The sequence below is a fragment of the Trichosurus vulpecula genome, chromosome 2 (assembly GCF_011100635.1).
Source record: "Trichosurus vulpecula isolate mTriVul1 chromosome 2, mTriVul1.pri, whole genome shotgun sequence".
In the NCBI taxonomy this organism is placed as follows: Eukaryota; Metazoa; Chordata; class Mammalia; order Diprotodontia; family Phalangeridae; genus Trichosurus; species Trichosurus vulpecula.
This window is the reverse complement of record NC_050574.1, coordinates 255,837,514-255,860,823: the sequence shown is the minus strand read 5'-3', so window position 1 is coordinate 255,860,823 and position 23,310 is coordinate 255,837,514. Positions and strand designations below refer to the sequence as shown.

General features: G+C 36.8%; 1 pseudogene; it reads left to right on the top strand.

Annotated features, from left to right (window-relative positions):
• The first annotated feature begins 8,578 nt into the window (after window positions 1-8,578).
• On the top strand, window positions 8,579-9,462 carry LOC118838582 (annotated as a pseudogene).
• Window positions 9,463-23,310: the final 13,848 nt, after the last annotated feature.

Genomic DNA, 23,310 nt, shown 5'->3' with positions numbered 1-23,310 from the left:
AACAAAAATGGTGGACTCTTGCAAGCAATGACTGAGACCCTAGTGTGATTGCCACAGGACAACCTATTTATTTTTCCTTTATATAGATGGACAATGGAGGCAATTTTAAGATCAGTTTTTTATGAGCAGTAGACTCCCAGCCTTGTGTATTTCAGCTGTAATAGAATTAGCATCAAGAACTTTGCCACAAGAGAGGATCTTAATAGCATTCAAAACCTCTTCTTCATTTGGAAGTTTGGCTAGAGAGGGATCAATTTTTAACATGAGGTAGCCAATAGCTTCAGCATTGACTGCTGACAGTCTGTTGAGAAGATGATGGAAGTGTTCAACCCATATCTCTAGGATAATTTCTTTATCACTAATCAATGTGGCTCCATCAGTACTGAGTATTTGAGATGCACCATAAGTCTTTGGTCCATAAATAGCCTTCAGGGTATTATGATCAGAGTAAAACTGAATTTTATTTACCTTCTTCCTGAGCCAAGAATCCTGCATCTCTCTAAGCTTGGCTTGCACTTTAATCTGGATGTGATTAAATGCTAGTTTTTTGGATACGGATGAATGATCCTACTGGAAAACCCTGAGGAGTTCTTGTTTTTCATTTAACAGCTTCTGAATTTCCATTTCCTCATCATTATTTTCTTCAAACCAATCTTGACCTTTCTGAATGTGCTGGCCCAGATGAGTAAACAAAATGATGTACACACAATCTCTGAAAGTTGTCCTGTTTTTTCTGTTCCATTGCTGCCCAATGTGTGTTTGCTCAGTTTTCTCTCCAAGTCAGTAATTTGCTGGTCATGTCTGGAGAAACACTCTATTTATTAACATCAATCTTCTGGTAATTGTCTTACCTTGGGGAAGCCACTCTTGTTGAATTTGCACTCTACACCCCGCCTTCCCCTTAGTAATCTTATATCTTCTCCTTACAATGGCATTGTCTATTAAGCACCAATGTTTGCTGTGAGAGTGCATACATAAAGTTTTATTGCATTTAAGTAAATGGAAGACATTATTGGTGCTGAGGTGATCATGAGACAAATAAGTGTTCAGTAGTAAGTGACTGCTGCTGTTGCTGTTTCTAGTTCCATTTCTCCCAAGGACTCTTTGCCATGTATGACAGCCTCTGCCTACTCTTACATTAAAGTCACCCAAAGTTATAAGCTTATCCTCTTTGGATACATTGATGATGAGTGTCTCCAGGTCTTCACAAAATTTTTCTTTGAGCTCATCAGGGTTTATCATGGTGTGAGCTTATGTATTAATGATGCTGGCATGATGTTTTCCTGCAAGCGGCAATTGCATTTTCATGAGTCTCTCATTCACTCCTTTTGATAGGCATGCTAGCTTATTGATTAGATTAGTTTTGATTAGATTATGTGTGCCAGCTTTATGATATTCCTTATGTATCAGTAAGGCAAGATTCATGACCTTGAGGAGGACCATGAACATGCCTGTATGGTTCAGAATCTCAAAGTATGAAAAGCTCTCTAGGTAGAATGCAGAGGAAGTATAACATTTATTTAGGCACCAAAGGGTCAAATCCCAGAATCAGCAGTTCCAATTTGATACAGCAATAATTGTATTGCAAACCCAGTAAGCCCACCTCAATGTAGCTGAAAGGAGATTAAAACAAAGTATTACAGCAAAGAGCCAAATCATCCTGTAAGTCCCCCTCACTAGGGTTTGCCCATAAACAATAAGTCAGGAATCCTAACTGTCTGCTTGCTTGTGTCTTCTCCCCCCTCAGTCTTCTGGTCTCTGAAGCTCCCTGGTTTCTACTCTCCCCTCAGCACTCTTTTCTGCAGCTCTGTGGACTTGGCGTTCTTACTCCTTCTCCTCATGCTGAATTCTGAATTCTGGCTTCTCTTCTGACTTCTGAATTCTCAGTTCTCAATGGCTACCTTCTGGGTGAATATTTTCATTTTAGGCCCAGAGGGCTTCACGTCCAATCAGCAAATGAGTGTGTGAAAGATCTTTTTTTAAATTTTTGATTTTTTAATATTTATTTTTCTTTTTAGTTTACAACAGATGGTTCTACTTAATTTTGAGTTCCAGATTTTCTCCTCTCCCTCCCCCCTCGCACCCCAAGATGGCATGGAATCTCATATAACTACCACGAATAACTTCGCATTGAATTAATTTATACAGTAGTCAAGTTGCGGAGAAGAATTATGACCAATGGAATGAGTCATGAGAAAGAAGAAACAGAACCAAAACAAAACAAAAAAACAACCCACAAAGAAAAACAAAAGAGAAAAAGGTGAGCATGAAGTGTGCCTCAATCTGCATTCAAACATCGTAGTTCTTTCTCTGGATGTGGATGGCATTCTCCATTGTGAGTCCTTTGGAGTTGTGCCTGCACCTTGTGTTGCTGAGAAGAGCGAAGTCTGTCAGGGTTCATCCTCACGGAATCCATATATCTGTGGTTGTGTACAGTGTTCTCCTGGCTTTGCTCTGCTCACTCAGCACTATGTCGTGTAGGTTTTTCCAGTTTGTTATGAAGTCCGTATCAACCCCATTTCTTATGGCACAATAGTATTCCATTACCTTCATATACCACAGCTTGTTCAGCCATTCCCCAATTGATGGGCATCCCTTTGATTTCCAATTCTTGGCTACCACAAATAGAGCTGCTATAAATATCCTTGTACATATGGGTCCTTTTCCCACTTGTGTGATTTCTTTGGGATGCAACCCTAGAAATGGTATTGCTGGGTCAAAGGGTATGAACATTCCCGTGGCCCTTTGGGCATAGTTCCAAATTACTCTCCAAAATGGCTGGATCATCTCGCAACTTCCTCCAGCAATGCAACAATGTTCCAATTTTCCCACATCCTCTCCAGCATTTATCATTTTCCTGTTTTGTTATTTTAGCCAATCGGACAGGAGAGATGTGGTATCTAAGTGTTGTTTTGATTTGCATTTCTCTAATCAGTAGTGATTTAGAGCATTTTTTCATATGCCTATAGACAGCTTTAATTTCTTCCTCTGAAAACTGCCTGTTCATATCCTTTGACCATTTCTCAATTGCGGAATGGCTTGTATTCCTACATATTTGGCTCAGTTCCCTGTATATTTTAGAAATGAGGCCTATATCAGAGACACTAGTTGTAAAGATTTTCTCCCAGTTTTCTGCTTCCCTCCTAATTTTTGTTGCGTTGGCTTTTTTTGTATAAAAACCTTTCAATTTAACATAATCAAAATTATCCATCTTGCATTTTGTAGTGCTCTCTATCTCTTGATGGGTCATGAATTCTTTTCTTTTCCATAAATCTGATAAGTAAACTATTCCTTGCTCTCCCAAATTACTTATAGTATCAGCCTTTACTCCTAAATCATGAACCCAACTTATTTTGGTATATGGTGTAAGATATTGGTCTATGCCCAGTTTCTGTCCTACCATTTTCCAATTTTCCCAGCAGTTTTTGTGAAATAGTGAATTATTAGCCCAGAAGCTGGCCTCTTTGGGTTTATCAAAGAGTAGATTGCTATAGTTGTTGACTTCTCCATCTTGTATTCCTATCCTATTCCACTGATCCACACCTCTGTTTCTTGGCCAGTACCAGGTAGTTTTGATGACTGCTGCTCTGTAGTACAGTTTAATATCTGGTATGGCTAGGCCACCTTCTCTAGCATTTCTTTTCATTAATACCCTAGATATTCTAGACCTCTTGTTTTTCAAAATGAATTTTGTTATAATTTTGTCCAGCTCTGTAAAATAATTTTTTGGTAGTTCGATTGATATGGCACTGAATAGATAGATTAATTTAGGTAAAATTGACATTTTTATTATATTAGCTCAGCCTAACCATGAGCAACTGATATTTTTCCATTTATTCAGATCTGACTTTATTCTCGTGAAAAGTGTTTCATAGTTATGTCCATATAGGCCCTGGGTTTGTCTTGGCAAATAGACTCCCAAATATTTTATAGTGTCTGCAGTAACTTTGAATGGAATTTCTCTTTCTATCTCTTGCTATTGGGCTTTGTCAGTAATGTATAGAAATGCTGAGGATTTATGTGGGTTTATTTTATATCCTGCAACTTTGCTAAAGTTGTTTATTATTTCAAGTAGTTTTTTACTTGATTCTCTAGGATTCTCTAAATAAATTATCATATCATCTGCAAAAAGTGAAAGATTTTTAATCACTGATTGGATCACAAAGGTATGGGCCTGCCTCTCTTAATTGGCCCCACCTGAGGCCTATTGAATGAGTGGGAAAGATCTTCAATGACATTATCACCACACCCTATCACTGTGGCCAGTTCAGAAAAAAAAAAAAAAAACACTTATCCAGCTCCAGCCTCAGTAAGGTGGTCTTCATTTGTCAGCCTTTTTTCACTCAGGGTTGCTATTTGGACATGATACTTCCTGACTTCTCTTGCAAGGAATACTGTATGTCTTTCAAGACTACTGGATTTTGTGTTGTCCACAAGCACACACAAATTTTATATATCCATGGTGAGTGGAATAATCTTCAAATGTTTTTGTATGTGTGTGCATGTATGTGCATGTGTGTGTTGACCTCACTGTCAGATCCCTACCTTCTCTGTCAAGCAGGTCAGAGGTGCATGAAGCAGATAATTTTAGGGCACCTTTTTAGCCTTTTCCTTACGCCAGATAGTGAGCAGTGTAGTACTTGAAAAAAGCTACCCCTACTGCTTCAGTCCACTGAGAAGATGATTGTATGCCCTGGGCCTATGTGCAGGGTTGTGACTTTACCTCCCAGTTTACTTGCAACATCTACTTCATCACTTGCCTGCTACCACAGGACTATGAGGGTAGATAAAAATGGTAAAATGGCATGAGTGTTGTTTTTGGATTCCCATATAAATTAGCTTTAAGTGTGGGACAGTTGCATGAAGTCCTCAGCCTCACCCTCTCTTCCAGAGTCATCAAAGTCCAGTGGCAAGACAAAAGTGAAGATGACTGGCAATTGCCCTGGATATGCTGGATGATCTCTATGTCTTCAATGTCTGACCAAGTGCTAAGCACTCCACAGCACCTGCTTCAGCTGTCTTCATGGCCATTACAACAAATTGTTCTCATCTGCCCATTCCATTGGGGGAAGTCTTCACATGCCTGGGGCACACACCCCCTTAAATCAGTGATGGCTTTGAGACCCCTCAATTACCCTCAAATTGGTTTAGCCTGTCTGCTGAAATGGTTTAATGGGCTATGGCTACTAAGCATGCTACAGCTTCTTGGAGCCACAGATGAGAGTTTGGTGAAGTATGTGGACACCAAAGGGGAAAAACAGTCCTGAGAAAGTCTCACCATTCCTCATACCAGAGTTGTTAGTCTTCCCTGAACACCTTATATCCCAATTAGCATCTGGTTGTCTAGTGGCTATAAAGTAACTCCTTCTTTTACTATGCTACAGTGTGACTCCCAGAACTGAAAACACACACACACACACAGAGTGGATGAAGGGTTCATAGCTTAGGGTTCATGAATTTTTTGATAGATAAGTTTCCTTTTGATCCATTTTATTTTACACTTTTAAAAACATTGTTTTGGAAAGGAATCCATAGGATTCACCAGCCTGCCAAATAGGTTCATGGCACACACAAATATTAATAACCCCTGTTTTATACAAAAAAGAAGATGAAATAGATTATTTACCTCTTGATATAGTGATGAACTTAAAATGATGAAGAAACATTTTCTGAAATGGTTTATGTAAGAATTTATTTTGTTTGGCTATATAGACAGGTATTCATGCATTTATGTATTTTTTAATTGCTTGATGGGTCGAGGTACTGGAAATGACAGAATGATAATGTAATACTTTTTACTTGCGGAATTGGGGAAAAATAAATTAAGAATCCTTCCTCTAGATGTTGTCTCAACTGCAAAGAATATGATGGTATCATTTCATTTTCTGGGCCTTATTATGATCACTATTATGTCTTTATGACTATAGCCTAAGATGACAAGATCATAGCAGATTGGATGTCATACACATGATACTACTTAGATATTTTAAACTTGGTATTACATAAAATTGCTAGTTTTGTTCTTTAATACAGACTCCTACAAAATTGTATTTCCACCTTCCTGTACATATTTTTATATACTCTATCCAGTTTTCTTTCATGTTTTTAAGCTTAAATGCCAAATCTTATAATTGTTCCTATTCGCTTTTTAGTTGCTCATATTCCAGTCTGTCAAGCTCTTTTGGGGTTCTTAATCTGTTCCACTGTCATTATGCCTCCCTGCTTTGTGTAGTCTATGAATCTGGACAGCTTTAATTGTTAGGGCATTTACATTGTGCCTACATCTGTCTCACTATAACTTACACACATGCCTCCAGTGTCTGCTTTCTGCCTGAGAGCACTTGCAAGCACACACACAGGATGGCAGCAACTTGAAATTTCTTAGATTTCACAGTACAACCCAAAACAGCTCTTACTAAATCCCTAGTGACATGTTCAGCTGTTCCACTCAGATTAGTTTGCCAGCTTTTAACTTCCAGTCCCCAAATCAGTTTGTAATGAGCATTTTACACCTTTCCTTGGCATGCCATTATCCTCCTAGTGAGTGAAATCCTCTGCCTACCTATGCTATCAGCTATTAATATGTAAAAGGGGAACCAGTAATCTGAAATGTTGGCAAAGGCTCAGATAGATGCTGTTATGGTTCTTTTACAATCGCTTAATTATGGTGAGCACTTGCTCATTTGTCTATATATCTTCTTTGTCAGCATTGTCAGACCACACCCAGAAGAAAATTTTTTAAAACTGTAATCTTATAAATAGTGTTGATTCATTTGCATATTCCCTGAAGTGTCTCTATTTGACTGTTCTCTAGTCCAGCTACAGGAACGTATTAATGAAGGGAAATCATTATATTGACATCACTCATAAAACTCTACTAATAATAAATCCTTGTCAACCAGGACCTAGGCATGACTGGAAAGGTGCAGCAGTGTAGCAAAAAGTATAAAGACGTAGCCCTTGTTCTGAAATTACTACATTAGCAAGTACTTTTGGAGGGAGCTTCTATTGTAACTATCATTGTAAATCATGAAGAAGAGAGTGGACATCATTTTTTTCCTATTTCATTTTGACAAGGCACAAAGCACCATACCGCAGACAAGAGATTCTGGGAGACAGAAGGCTAAATATTCTCAGTTCTGAATATTTCTCTCAACAGTTAAGTGATTGATAGGGAGAATCTTCTCTTTGATACTTTCTTCTATGTTTCTGACATCACTGTAGTACTATTGGCTTGCTTCTTCCTTATTTTCTCTGACGATACTACTAAATGTTCAGCCACAGAATTCTATAATCATGAGTCATAAAACTGGAAGCTAAGTTAGAAATCCAGTTGTCATGAAATGGAGAGAATACTGGACTTGTTTGAATCCTAGATCTGCCATTTATTAGCAAATGCTGCACCTTTCTGGGCCTTAGCTTCTTTCTCTACAAAATGGAGATAATAACATAAGAACTACCTACTACCTAGGGTAATAGAGAATCTCAACAAAAAGAAAACTGATGAGGTTTGCAGACCTATATTTATGAACTTGGTGGGTCGCACATGCAGGATGGATTATACTTATAACCCTTGGTTATAGAGGGGAGAGAAAAGGATCAATGGGTAGAAACTGCCTCAATGCAACAAAAATGTTTCCAACAATTATAACTGTATAAAACCAAAATGGTTTCTGTTCACATAGTTCCCCTTATAATTAAAAAGGTTACCACTCCTTGGTAGAAAGGACTCTTTTCCATACCTAGTTATGCTAAGTGGCTGCTGAGGTCCTTTCCAAGCAAACATATTAAATATTTAAATTACATTCCACCCACAAACCTTAATCATACATGCTAACCAAGAAATTTATGTTCTGTGAAGGAATAGATATATATTAAAATCCCAGAATAGTAAAGCACATAAGAAGGAAACAGATATGACCCAGACAACTCAAAAACTCTGGAATCACAGGCTTCGATATCTTCTTTCTCTCGGGAAGCTTCTGCAAAAGCTCTGGGAATGTCCTGATTTCTGTGCTGTACAAATTCTTCCACTTATAATCTAAGCAAATCTACACTATGCTTAGTTAAGACATCACTGAACCTGCCATCACACCTGGTTAATTATATTCATTGGGTTCATTCTCTGATGACTGCTTCTGACTTATTTTTCTGTTGAGCTGAGCTTGCTCCTCAACAGAATCTTTATTACACAGCACTTCCAGTTTCAGGATTAGCTGATGCCTTCAGATGAAGCAGTGTTTATATATGTATATATATTTGAAAAAGGCAACAGACTTTATTCTAATATTGGGGTGGGGAAACCTCTCCAACTCCAACTCAGTCAATTCTTTGAAGAATTCTTCTTCTTCTCCACCTGAGATACAAGGGATGGATGGTGATCAGCACATATCACTGGAAGATCTAGATTATTAAACTGTTCCTACCCAATGACTAATGGAAAATGTATGCAATAATGGGGGAAATAAGAATGCCTAGCCTGTTTCTAACAAAGTAGGAAGTAATTGCTTAGTGGTAGAATGCCCAATGTTATTTTCAAGAAATTACTAAGGGGCCTTCTACTTCTAGTGAACACCAAATGGCGGACGATGCCGGTGCTACAGGATGTGCGGGAGGCCCCGGGGGCCCCGGAGTCGGAGGTTGGGGTGGCTTCCGAGGTGGCTTCGGCAGTGGGAGCCGAGGTTGAGGCCGGGGCCATGGTAAAGGCCAGGGCCAGGGCCGCGGAGCCCAGGGAGGAAAGGCCGAAGACAAGGAGTGGGTTCCTGTCACTAAGCTGGGCCGCCTAGTCAAGGACATGAAGATCAAGTCTTTGGAAGAGATCTATCTTTTCTCTCTCCCTACCAAGGAGTCTGAGATCATAGATTTCTTCCTGGGATCTTCATTGAAAGATGAGGTTCTGAAGATCATGCCTGTTCAGAAACAAACTAGAGCTGGACAACGTACTAGTTTCAAGGCTTTTGTGGCCATTGGTGACTACAATGGCCATGTTGGTCTGGGTGTCAAGTGCTCCAAGGAAGTGGCCATAGCTATTCGTGGTGCTATCATTCTGGCCAAGCTGTCCATTGTTCCTGTGAGATTCGGCTACTGGGGGAACAAGATTGGCAAGCCTCATATAGTGCTCTGAAAGGTCACTGGGCAATGTGGATCAGTTCTGGTGTGCCTTATCCCTGCTCCTAGAGGTACTGGCATTGTCTCAGCTCCTGTGCCTAAGAAACTCCTGATGATGGCTGGAATTGATGACTGCTATACTTCTGCAAGAGGCTGTACTGCCACTCTGGGCAACTTTGCTAAAGCTACTTTTGATGCCATCTCCAAAACATACAGCTATCTAACCCCAGACCTGTGGAAGGAGACTGTGTTCACCAAGTCTCCCTATCAGGAATTCACCGACCATCTTGTGAAGACTCATACTCGAGTGTCTGTCCAGAGGACCCAGGCAGCTGCTGTGGCAACCACATAGATGTTTTTTATAAACAAATAAATTGAACTATGCCTGCTAAAAAAAAAATACTAAGGGATGAAGATTGTTTGATTGTTTTTAATAATCTTATCTACTAATGGATTATAGCCTAGAGGGAAAAAGCATGCAAAGGGGAGATTGATGTGCCATTTTGGAGATGATAGAATAACTCTAGAGAGAGACAACCTGAGGAAATTGAAAGAATTCTGAACTTGGAGTCAGAAGGTGTGAATCTAAGTCTTAGCATTTGTAGGACTTCTGCTAAATGACTTCATATTCTAGCATTTTTTTTCCTGAGGGGGTTGGGTTAGGGTAAGGTCTCTTCAAGCTCTCAAGTCTATCCTGCCGTAAATGAGTATCTATGAGATTAAGACAGTTTATTTGTAAGATCTGTTTCAAGGATAGTGAAAATCTGTTTTGACATCATTCTGTTAATATGGTGGCCTTTGTTAGCAGAAAGGAAGGAAATACATGCTTATTAAGCACCTACAAAATCCATAGTTTGGTGGTCAAAGTCTTATCTTTCTCCCTGATGACCTGTCCCTTTCTCACCTCACATATACCTTTCCAGTTTTCTTATACTGGCACTGACTTCCTTGCTATTCCATGAACAAGATACATTTTCTCTCAGCTTTAAGCATATTCTTTCATATTGTTACACACACATGCATGTGCATGCATGCACATGCACACACACACACACACACACATACACACACACACACATACATACACACACACATGCACACACACGCGCACACACAGAGGAAACCTGTTAGGGAAAAATTGTATCCAAGAAGTGGAAGAGCCAGAATGGGTCTGAAACAAAAACCTAGTAATATGGAGAAGGATTTGTCAGAACGGAAGGATAGAACAAAAATTATCGACAGGAAGTTGAAGTACAAAATAAATGAGGAGGGGGTACTAGAGTACCCAAGTGTCTTTTATGAGTTCAAGTCCACTAAGCCTAGATGAACTAAATTCTGAGGTGTTGAGAGGACTGGCAAAAGTGATTATTGAGCTAAAAAATGTGGAAAATATAAGAGGTGATGAAGGACTTTTCAGAAAAAAAGAGGATTTTGTGATCTATAGTTCAGTGTGTCTGACTTTAATTTTTGGAAATATTGTAGAACTTGTTATTAAAAAGATGGTTTATAACCATCTTCCTACAAAAAAACCAGCATGTGCCTATCAAGTGTATCTAAAAGACATTTTCCCCCTTTATTTTATTAAACTGAGTGGAGGAGTGCTATCAACTACATACCTGTCTGTACTAAAAATAGCTCACAACTATATAGCACTTTAGTTTTCAAAGTTCTTTCCATATTATATCATTTGATCCTCACAAGTACTCTGTGATGTTGATATTCAATTATTAAATCCATTTTACATATTTAGTTTAAGAGATACTATATCATTCACAGGTTTGTATATATAGGATTGAAGCATATAAATATTGGTGTAGGAATGCATGCTATACATTTATTTGGGAGTTTGTTATTGATTCTAAACTGTATTTGAGCTCTGAACAAGTTGTACAGGCTTATGATTTCCCTCAAAATTGTTGCATGTTTATTTGCCTTAAAAACTAAAATAATAGGATGTACTTTCCTGAAAATATTTGCAAACATTTTTGGATTTATATAAGGAAATATAAGGGGTAGAAAAGGAGGGGAATAAAGTATATGGCTCTGATTAGTAGCAAGGTCAACTTAATACAGATGTATCTGTGGCCTCTCTCATTTGTGTAGTGTGTATAATGTCTCCTTATAACAAATCCATTTTAAGTCTCCTGGTTTGAATCTTGTACCTCATGGAGCATTTCTAGCTCAAATATTTGTAATGAGTTATGATTAGATCTCTAAATAATTGTTTGACCCAAACTGTCTTTTCCCTGCCACTCTTATTTGTTCTGACATTACACATGAAAGTTTTCCCCCCAAATCTTCTTCTTTTGCTATTTAAAAGAACTATGCACCTAAGAAAACACCATATCAGTGAAAAGACTTAATTTTTGCTGTACATGGAAGCACTTTAAAAGTTGGTTAGCTCTCTTGGAGTAACTAATGGCAGACATTGTCTTTTAAGCTTCTGAACAGAAGACAAAATGTCAGATAGGCATGACCACAGCTTTGATAACCCAGGAAATTTCTTATTGAAAACATATCAAAATTAACCAATTTTAAGCTAATAATTGTGTAGATAATGTAATAGGATAATAGCTTTCCATTTTTATGTATGTACGTATGTATCCATCAATTGTATATAGACACAATTTATTGCTCTTATTACTTTAATTGTTCCATTGTGAAAATAACCAATATTCATAATATTGTTGTTTCTCTTCTACAGAGTTTCACTACCATTTTTCTCTCCTTCTTCGCCTGAAGAATAAGTCATCATGTTATAGGATTCTATGAAATTGAAGGTTTAAAATAGAGATACCACTTTCAGCTGACTTTCTTGAGTTTGAGTCAGGATTACCAAATCATTTTTTTCAAATATTCAAGACTACTCAGATACAAAAAGAAACAAAATCTCAACCATGGTTTTAAAGTTTTCCATTTTTATTAAATTTGAAGACTCATGGAGAAATCTCAAGGCAATTTACCTATAGATATAGATATAGATATATAGATATATTTCTATGTTAGGGGGCGAGGCAAGCATTATTAAGTGCCTAACAAGTACTGAGTTATAATACTTATAAATATCATCTCATTTAATGCTTACAATTGTGTGAGGAAAGTGTTACCCTCATTTTAATGCTGAAGAAACTGAGGCAGACAGAGGTTAAGTGATTTGCTCAGGATCATACAGCTATTAAGCATGTAATCAAATTTGAATTAAGGTCTTCATGACTTCAGTCCTGGTGCTCTATGCATTGCACCATATAAGTGCTGAAGCAGATAGATTGGTCAATGAATGCCAAGACTTATCTTAGGATCACAGAATCTTAGATTTTGAAGGGATTATAGACAAGAATCATCCCTCTTTTTTTTTTTTTTTTTGAAATTTGGTTCTCTGTGGCAATTTTTGAGTTGTTGCTGTTTTTTTCTTTGTTGTTTGTTCGTTGTTTGTTTTGTTTTAACTATATTATACTGTTCCTGTGCGAGGTCATACAGTTCCGAACAGTACTATGACTGGCAACCAGATCTTCTAACTTTACTGTGTAATGTCCACTCTATCATAGGTCAGCTTCTACTTTTTACTCTTATCTTCTTTTCCCTTTAGTGTGTTTCCATTTCTAAAGAATTTGTCATTAAAGAATGGTTGTTTTGGCATAAAGTTTGATCATGTTAAAATATATGTGAAAGAAAGGGAATGGATGTGACCTCTTTCAAAACACAGGATGCCAAAAGATAAAACATAATAGGAGGTTAGGGAAATCATACTACACATGAAGAGTAAATTATATATTAATGTCAGATGATAATAAAATTAGAAGCTAAAGATTTAAGCTAATTCTGTTTAGCAGGCTAAAGATAGCCTGGGAATGAAGGTAAAAAAAAAACATTTTCTCTAAGTTAGGGAGGGCAAATAGAAGAGTGAGTGGTCCCAAACCTATAGGTAAATACTAGGAAAGGTAAAAACGTGTCAGGAACTTGCTTTAGAAAGCTAACCAGAGGGGGCAGAGCGAGATGGTGCTGTGAAAGGAGGGAACTACTGGAGCTCTCTCACAAATTCTGTCAGATACAGCTAAAAAAGTGAATCTGAGCAGATCCAAGAGAGCTAGAAGTCACTAATAGACTGAGAGGGGCAGGAGCTCCAGGCACATGGAATAGTATCAGAACACCCCAACCGGGAACAGCAGAGGTACCTAGCCAGCGTGCTGGTCTGGGAGAGTGCCGTGTGAGCAAAGTGGGGGAACAGGAGCAGGCCCAGGGTGGAAGTACCAGCTAGATGGTGATCAAGCCCTAGGCCTCTCAGCCAAGAACTGGAGTCTGTCAGAGCTATGGGAGACACCAGCGCAGAGCCTGTGGCTGTGGGAGCAGCTACCCGGAAGGCCCCCAGCCTACAGCCTAAAGGTTTGAAACTGGCCTTCTTAAATCTCTGGGAGCCATGATGGCCAGGTAAATTGTGTCTCCCTTCCTCCCTTCCTCACTCAGAGAATATTCCCTCAGGAGAAACAGAGGAGCCAGAAATTAGGCTTCAGTAGCCCCAGGGAGGTGGAACTAGCAAGCGTTTCTTTCTTTCTTTTTCTATTATTATTATTATTATTTTATTTTCCTCAGTTAAATATAAAACAATTTTTAATTAATTATTATTTTTTTAATTTTGAGGTCTAAATTCTCTCTCTTTCTTCCTCCCTACCCCCCCCCACCCAATGAGAAAGCAAGCAATGTAGCAATGTGATATAGGTTAAAGATGTGTGTGTGTGTGTGTGTATGTGTGTGTGTGCATGTGTATATATATATATATACATATATATGTATCTTTCTATGTATATATATGTATGTGTGTGTGTGTGTGTGTGTGTATATATATATATACATATATATATGTATATATATACATATATATGTATATATATATATATATATATATATATATATATATATATATATACAGTCATGCAAAGCAGTTCCATAACAGTCATGTTGTAAAAGAAAACATGGACCTGGAAAATAAAAAACCTCAAGAAAAAGAAAGTAAAAGTATACTTCAATCTGTATTCTGACACCATCAGTTCTTTCTCTGTTTATGGATAGAATTTTTTGTTGTAAGTCTTTCAGAACAGTCTTGGATCATTGTATTGCTGACAATAGCGAAGTCATTCAGAGCTGATCATCTTACAATATTGTTGTTACTTTACACATTTCACATTTCACTTTTGCATCAGTCTTTCTAGGTTTTTCTTAGAACATCCTGCTCATCATTTCTTATAGCATAATAGCATTCCCTCAAATCACATAGCACAATTTATTCAGCCATTACCCAATTGATGGGCATCCCCTCAATTTCCAATTCTTTGCCACTAGAAAAGAACTGCTATAGATATTTTTGTACTTATAGGTTTTTTTTTCCTTTTTTTCTTTTTATCTTTTTTGGGTTACAGAGTAGTGGTATTGCTAGATCAAAGGGCATGCATGGTTTGTTTGCCCTTTGAGCATAGTTCCAAAATGCTCTAAAGAATGACTGAATCAGTTAACAACTCCACCAACAGTGCATTAGCGTCTCATTTTTCTTATGTCCCTTTGAACATTTGCCATTTACCTTTTCTGTCCTATTAGCCAATCCAAAAGGTATGGAGTAGTACCTCAGAATTGTTTTCATATGTATTTCTCCTATCAAGAGTGAGTTAGAGCATTTTTAATATGGATCTATGTAGTTCTTCTGATTACTTAATCTGAAAAAAATTTTCATATCTTTTGATTATTTTTCAATTGGAGAATAGCTCTTATTTTTTATAAAGTTTACTCAGTTCTCTATGTGTTTAAGTAATGAGACCTTTATCAGAGAAACTTGCTTCAATTTTTTTTCACAGTTACTATTGCTACCTGTATCTACCTGCATCTTAGCCCACCCACCATTTATTCTATTCTCTCTCTACTTTCTCCTCGTCCCTCCTCAAAATTGTTATGCTTCTGACTACCCCCTTCCTCGATCTGGCCTCCTTTCTATCACCACCCTTCTCTTTTCTCCTCCCCCTGCCCCACTTGCCTGTAGAGTAAGATAGATTTCAATACCCCATTGAATATGTTATTCCCTCTTTGAACCAATTCTGATAGGAATAAGGTTCACTCACTTTTCATCTTCTCCACATTTTTTTGCTCCATTGTAAAAGCTTTTTTTGTCTCTTTTATGTGAAACAATTTTTCCTATTCTACTTCTCTCTTTCCCTTTCTCCCAGCACCTTACTCTCTCACCCCTTAACTTTATTTTTTACATGTCATTTCTTCACATTCAGCTCACACTTGTGCCCTCTGTCTATACATACTCCTAATTACCCTAATAATGAGAAGGTTATGATGAGTTACAAGTATCATCTTCCCATGTAGAAAAATAAACAATTAAACCTTATTAAATCCCTTATGAGTTTTCCTTTTCAGTTTACCTTTTAATGCTTCTCTTGAGTGTTGTATTTGAAAGTCAAATTTTATATTCATTTCTGATCTTTTCGTCAAGAATACTTGAAAGGCCTCTATTTCATTAAATTCTTATTTTTTTTCCCTGAAAGTTTATACTCAGCTTTTTTGGGTAGGTGATTCTTGGTTTTACTCCTAGTTCTTTTGCTCTCCAGATTGTCATATTCCATGCCCTCCAGTCTTTTAGTGTAGAAGTTGTTAATCTTGTGGTATCCTGACTGTGGCTTCATGTTACTTCAATTGTCTTTCTAGCTGCTTGCAATATTTTCTCCTTAACCTGGGAACACTGTAATTTAGCTATAATATTCCTGGAAGTTTGCATTTTGGTATTACTTCTATGAAGTGATCAGTGCATTATTTCAATTTCTATTTTATCCTTTTGTTCTAGAATATCAGGGTAGCTTTTCCCCTCCCCTATTTGTGGGCCCCTCCCCCTTGCTCCCAGGCCTTGGCTTGGGCCCTCCTGACTGCCCCACCCCCACCCCTGTCACCTCCTTGCTGCCATCTGAGATGAGACAGGAGCCCCCCACCTCTTCCCCCCACTCCTGCTGCTGCCCTGCCTGCCCACATGACCTGGTCCTCCAGCCCCTGCTCATCAGGACCTCCTCCATGCGGGGTGCCCAGACCAGCTTGGAGTTCCGCAGTGTCACGGCCAAGTAAAGAGAACAGACGAGGAGTGTGGGGGGTTGGGGTTTTTTCTTCCTCTTGTCACTTTAAAGACCAAAAATGTGTGTTTGGAGCCAGCCAACTCTCACTTATTTAAATGTACAAAGATCTCAAATAAATCTGCGCGTCAGTCGCAGCCTCGAAAAAAAATTGTTTTATTTTCAGTTTATATTGTTTACTAATCATTGCTATTGTATTTTGGGTGAATTAGGGACAAAAAAACTTACTTAAAATTATAAATAATTATTTTTATATGAATATTTTTGGGGATGTGGTACTGATCACCTGACTTTACATTATTTCCTGTGAGAAAATTTGCTTTGCAGTATGAACAAATTTCATGACAAATAGAATCTTGGAACAAATTAAATTCATAAACCTAAGTTCTACTTTATTCCTGTGCTTTCTAGTGTGTATTTTTAATAGCAATGTGTGCTCACCATAGTGTCTGGTACACATTAAGCCCTATGTAAATGTTGCTATTGTTATTATCATCATCATCATAATCTTCAGTATTTTGTCATCTAGTCGTTTTTGAAGACTTCTAATAAGGAGGAGGCTGCTACCTCTCTAAGCAGCCAATTCTGCTTCTCCATAAATCTAATCATAAGATAGCCCTTCCAATCCCCCTTAAGTCATGCTTAAATCTCTTTCTCTGCAACTGCTGCCCACTGATCCTAGTTCTTTCCTCTGAGCCCAAGTAGAAAAAGTCTGGTCCTATTCCCGCTTCACATCTTTTCAAATACTGTGCGTATTCTGCTCAGTTCTAGGTGCTACATCTCAAGAATGCCATTGATAACTGTTAAACATTCACAGAAGGGTAAAGAATCTTGACATTCTACTGTGGAAGAATCAGTTAAAGAAAGTAGAAGTATATACCCTGGAAGAAGAAAACTTAGGGCAAGCATGGCAGCTATCTTCAAATATCTGATGGTATATGAAATGGAAAAGGCTTTCAGGTTATTCTACTTGACTGCAGAAAGCAGAACAAAGATAAAGGAGTGGATAGCTACAGAGAGGTGGATTTTGGATTTTTGTTAAGGAAAAGCTTCCTAATATTAGAGACTTCCATATGTGAAATAGGCTAGCCCAAGAATATCCTTTACTGGAGGACTTTATCAAAAGCTAAATGACCACTTATCTAATAATCAATTGACATTCATTAAGTTCTTAGTACATATCAGTCACCATACTAAGAGCTAGGAATGCAAAAAGAGTCCCTGCCTTCAAGGAGCTTATAGTCTAATGGGAGAGATCCCTTCCAAGCAAAATAAAGAAAGCAAGCTATATACAGGATAGTGGGGCAATAATCAACAGAGAGAAGGCATTAGAATTAAGAGGGTTTGGGAAGGCTTCAATGATTCAGTAAATTTATAGTGGGAACCCTCATTCAAATGATTTGAGTAAGAAGAATTCTAAGGTTCTTACCATTCAGGGAGCTTTATTTCTTTTGCTGTTACTTCTAGTTAGAACAAAGTTATGCTATTGGATTAATATTCTAATTTGAATTATTAGGAATAGAAGCAAGTGTTTTATGAAGAATCTTATTTATCTTTTACTAGAATCTTAGTGATATCTTACCTTTTTCTGGGAACATGAAAAACTTGAGTGCTTAAATTCTTAATTTATTCTCCAAAAAATAGTCATGAGAGAACAAAGGTCACCAGGCTAACTAGACATTTTTTTTTCCAGCAAGTTCAGTTTTGTCCCAAAGGTTCTAAGAGTTCCTAATAAATGTCAGTTTCCATAGCTTTCTCCACTCCCGGCAACAATGTCTTACTGCCAAATATAAGGGTAACTCCACAGGCTTTTTTCCATTAGAAATATACATTTATTATTTATGTGGGAATTTTTCCCTCTTCTGAGCTCCCACAGCACTTTTTTGTTTACCGTTTTCCCGGCATGTATTACATTCCATTTTACTGATGTATTCATATTAACTTACTAACAGGCAATAAATAAGATGATGTGGATAGAGAACATGTCTTACTCTACCTCAAAATCACCATAGAACCTAGTTAAGTAACTCTACCATCTTCCATTTTGGATTAGGTCTGGGATTGCATAGTGTAGAAATAGGAAATTCTGGTGAAAAAAATTTCTGCAACCAATTTAGACCAAAACTTGCTTGCAACTCAGAGAATTAATTGCCCAGTGGTACTAGTAAATTAAGTGACTTCCCCAAGTGCTCAGATCCAGCTTTTGTCAAAGAAGTGATTTGAACCCAGGTTTTCATAATTGCCAGTGATACTATCTCTGCTTGTATATTTTTGCACCTAATAATTTTTGTTGACTGAATGTATGAACAAAATGGAAATAGTAATGAAACATTTTAAATGCCTATTTTATATTTTCATAAATGGCATTCTTCTTCTCATTTTAGTACTTCCTCAGTTGTTCTCACTGAGGGATTTTTAACTATGATCAACAAAATATTCCAGGAATAATTTTCATGAAATCCCAGAAATGAATTCCTATGAGCCTTTTCCTATCCTTTGGAATGGGAATCTAAGATAGTACACTGTCTCTATAGTTATTATACCCACTATTATCTAAACATATTATTTCCCTGAAAATCTATCCTTAAATGCAGTAAATAATATATTGACTATTTATACATTGGAGAAGGCTCAAGAATGGCAATGGACAGATAATCCAGCTCTGGTGAATCACTTTAGGGTCCATCATACATTAATTTGAATTTTAAAGCAGAATATTCTTGCACCTGACCATGATATTCCCTTTTCAAATTATGGAAATAAATCTACAGGGTGTTCCTAAAGGCTGGACACAGACAAAAATGCATATTTTCAAGAAATGAAATGAATGAAATTTTCAACAACATTTTATTTATTTGTAATATTAACAAATAACATCATTTGTGATGCAAAGGTTGATGTGCTTCACAAGATTCACGTGAACTCGATGCAATAACTCCACATTGCTGTCAATTTTAAAACATTTACTTTTTAGCATTCAATCAAGTGTGTTCAATGTTAAAACATTTACTTTTTTGCATTCAGTCAAGTGTGTTGTATCTGTGATTTTCGTTGAGTACACCTTTAGCATATCCCAGACAAAGAAGTCAAGGGGACTAAGGTCCATTAATATTCCAAATATTTCAAAATATGCATTTTTGCCTATGTGTCCAGACTTTAGGGACCGATAGAACTTTCTAAAGGGAAACTTTTACATGAAATACTATTATGTTACAAAATAGCATTATAGTTTTTGGCAACCACGTATCACACATTAGTATGAATTTTGAGAAGTCTATCTTGTTGATTTCTGACCAATGCAAAACAAATCTTTTCTTCTGAGATTTTCTTGAATAACTTGAAGATTTTAGTGAGGATTAGACTAAAGTATTTTCTTTTTCAAATGCCCAGTCAGAATCATATCAGAATATAAGATATTAAATATTATCTGTATTCATGAACATTGTTCCTTAACTCTGAGAATATTCTGATATTTTAGATCATGTTATTTTTTGGCAGGGAAACAGAAGGAATTACCATTTTACAATACAAATGTATAGATCCCCTTTGTTCCCCAAGGAGAAAAACATGCCTCATATAAGCATATGTTTAACAACAAAGTTCTATGGGTCATGACATATGATTCTGTAGGAAAAAAAAATCATAGAAACACACTGTTTTACACAGGAGTTCTGACACATGATTAAAATCACTGGAAGAGGAGAATAATAACAATAAAAAGGACACAGCCACCGTCTCAGTATCTCAACCATTATCCACAAGAAGGGAGACTGGCAATATAGGGTAATGGCTTCCATAGTAATATGCAATGGAGAATTCTTGGGCCCCCTGAGTGTGAAAACATGGTCCATGAATAAACACTAAAATGCTAAAGAGCTGAACATTGGTAATGCTACTGATTGGGTTACCCTCCTAGTAAGTATAATTAAATGCTTCTTTGGGGTATAAATATTCATAAATAAGGTGATATAGGATTGCAAACTGATATTATACAAAACTGTTATGATGATCAGGTTGACCCAGACACTAGCAAACTGAATGATGTTTCTCCATCTTTTTAGCACCATAAGAAAGCAAGCTACATCAGAACAAATTAAAAATACTAATTCCCCACCTTTTGGAATTGCCAATGACATTAGTCAGTATAGGTGGCAAACTATAATAGTTATGAAATACATTAAAGGCATGAACACATTCATGATATTCCATTCCTAGTTCACAACAAAGTTAAAACTTGATCTCGCCAATAGTCAAGAACTTCATGCTACTTTTTTGGAAACATTACCTACTATTTCAATACACAGCAACTTTTTGCTGACAAGGGAAGAACATCAATAAAAAATAATAATAGTTGCAATTCGAAGGCTGGGTTAGATGAAAAGAGAGATAAAATTAAGAAACGAGCTTGAAGAGAAAAACAAAAAAAACAAGACACTGAAAAACTTCATTGAATGGAAATTTCTAAAATCATAACTAAAAATGGACATATTTAGACTAAAACTATAAAAGACCTACTTTGAGTTTAACAGCAAGAATCCATTTATGAGACCAATGATATCTAAATAGAATAATTCATAAAAGCTGATGTCAGTTAAAACTATCATGAATAAACATATTCTACCACAATATTAGGCAGAGGATGTAGAAACCATTCAGAATCTGAATATAAATTTATTTCTGGCAACTTTTGACAGGTAAGTTCCATAGTAGAAAAGATGGACATCTCTAGGAATACTCCTAAGGACACACACACACATATGAATTATATGTATGTACACATAAGCACATACAATATATATATATGTATATATGCATATATATGTATATATATACACACATTAATAGTATGTATGCATGCATGCATATCTCAATTACCACTAGAAAAAGCTTAAGAAAATTACTCATTGGTCATGTAAAGACTTTTTTTAAAATTATATTTTTTTTTTTTAGTTTACAAGACTTAGTTTTACATGTTCTTGAGTTTCAAATTTTCTTCCCTTCCCTCCCTTCACCCCTCTCCCCCAAGGCAGCATGCAGTCAGATGTAGATTTTACATAAACCTTCACATTAAACTTATTTACACAATAGTAAAGTTGCAAAGAAGAATTACGACCAATGGAATGAATCATGAGAGAGAAGAAACAAAACCAAAAAAAGAAGAGGAAAGAGAAAAAAAATAGAGCTAATAGTTTGCCTCAATCTGCATTCAGACTCCACAATTCTTTCCCTGGATGTAGCTAGCTTTTTCCATCATGAGTCTTTTGGAGCTGTCTTTGAGCCTTGTATTGCTGAGGAGAGCCAAGTCTATCAAAGTTAGTCATCACAGAATCAGTATGTCTGTGGTTGTGTACAATGTTCTCCTGGTTCTGCTCCTCTCACTCAGCTTCATATCATGTAGGTGTTTCCAGGTTATTATGAAGTCCTTATCTTCCCCCTTTCTTATACCACGATAGTATTCTGTTACATTGCTATACCACAGCTTGTTCAGTCATTCCCCAATTGATGGGCCTCCCCTTGATTTCCAATTCTTTGCCACCACAAAAAGAGCAACTATAAATATTTTTGTACAAACATGTCCTTTTCCCACTTGTGTGACCTCTTTGGGATATAGCCCTAGAAGTGGTATTGCTGGGTCAAAGGGTATGCACATTTTATAGCCTTTTGGGCATAGTTCCAAATTATGTTCTAAAATGGCTGGATCTGTTCACAATTCCATCAACAATGTATTAACGTTCCAAGTTTCCCACATTCTCTCCAGCATTTATCATTTTCCTGTTTTGTCTTGTCAGCCAATCTGACAGGAGAGCTATGGTACCTAGGAGTTGTTTTGATTTGCATTTCCCTAATCAATAGTGACTTAGAGCATTTCTTCATATGCCTATAGATATCTTTAATTTCTTCCTCTGAAAACTGCCTGTTCATATCCTTTGACCATTTCTCAATTGGGGAATGATTTTTATTCCTAAAACTTTGGCTCAGTTCTTGTATATTTTAGATATGAGGCCTTTATCAGAGACATTGGTATCAGAGATATTTTCTTTCAATTTTCTGCTTCCCTCTTAATCTTTGTTGCATTGGCCTTGTTTATACAAAAACTTTTCAGTTTAGCATAATCAAAATTATCGATTTTGCATTTTATAATGTTCCCTATCTCTTTTTGGGTCATGAATCCTTCCCTTCCCCATAAATCTGATGGGTAAACTATTCCTTGCTCTCCCAAATTGCTTATAGTATCAGCCTTTATTCCTAAATCATGTACCCATTTTGACTTTATTTTGGCATATGGTGTAAGATATGGGTCTTTGCCTAGTTTCTGCCATACTATTTTCCAATTTTCCCAGAAGTTTTTGTGAAATAGTGAATTCTTAACCCAGAAGTTGGATTCTTTGGGTTTATCAAAGAGTAGATTGCTATAGTCATTGACTTCTGCGTCTTGTGTACCTAACCTATTCCACTGATCTACCACTCTGTTTCTTAGCCAGTACCAGGTAGCTGCAATGACTGCTCCTTTATAATACAGTTTGACATCTGATATAGCTAGGCCACCTTCCCTAGCACTTCTTTTCTTTTTTTTGGAGGGGTAAAGGCAGAGCAATTGGGATTAAGTGACTTGCCCAAGGTCACACAGCTAGTAGGTGTGTCAAGTGTCTGGGGTTAACTAGCATTTCTTTTCATTAATTTCCTTGATATTCTGCACTTTTTGTTCTTCCAGATGAATTTTGTTATTATTTTATTCAGCTTTGTAAAATAATTTTTGGTAGGTTGATTGGTATTGCACTGAATAAGTAAATTAATGTAGGTAAAATTGTCATTTTTATTATATTAGCTCAGCATAAACACGAGCAACTGATGTTATTCTGTTTAATTAGATCTGACTTTATTTGTGTGAGAAGTATTTCATAATTGTGTTCATATAGGCCCTGGGTTTGTCTTGGTAGGTAGACTCCCAAATATTTTATAGTGTCTACAGTAACTTTAAATGGAATTTCTCTTTCTACCTCTTGCTGTTGGGCTTTGTTAGTTATAATATATAGGAATGCCAAGGATTTATGTGGGTTTATTTTATATCCTGCAACTTTGCTAAAATTGTTTATTA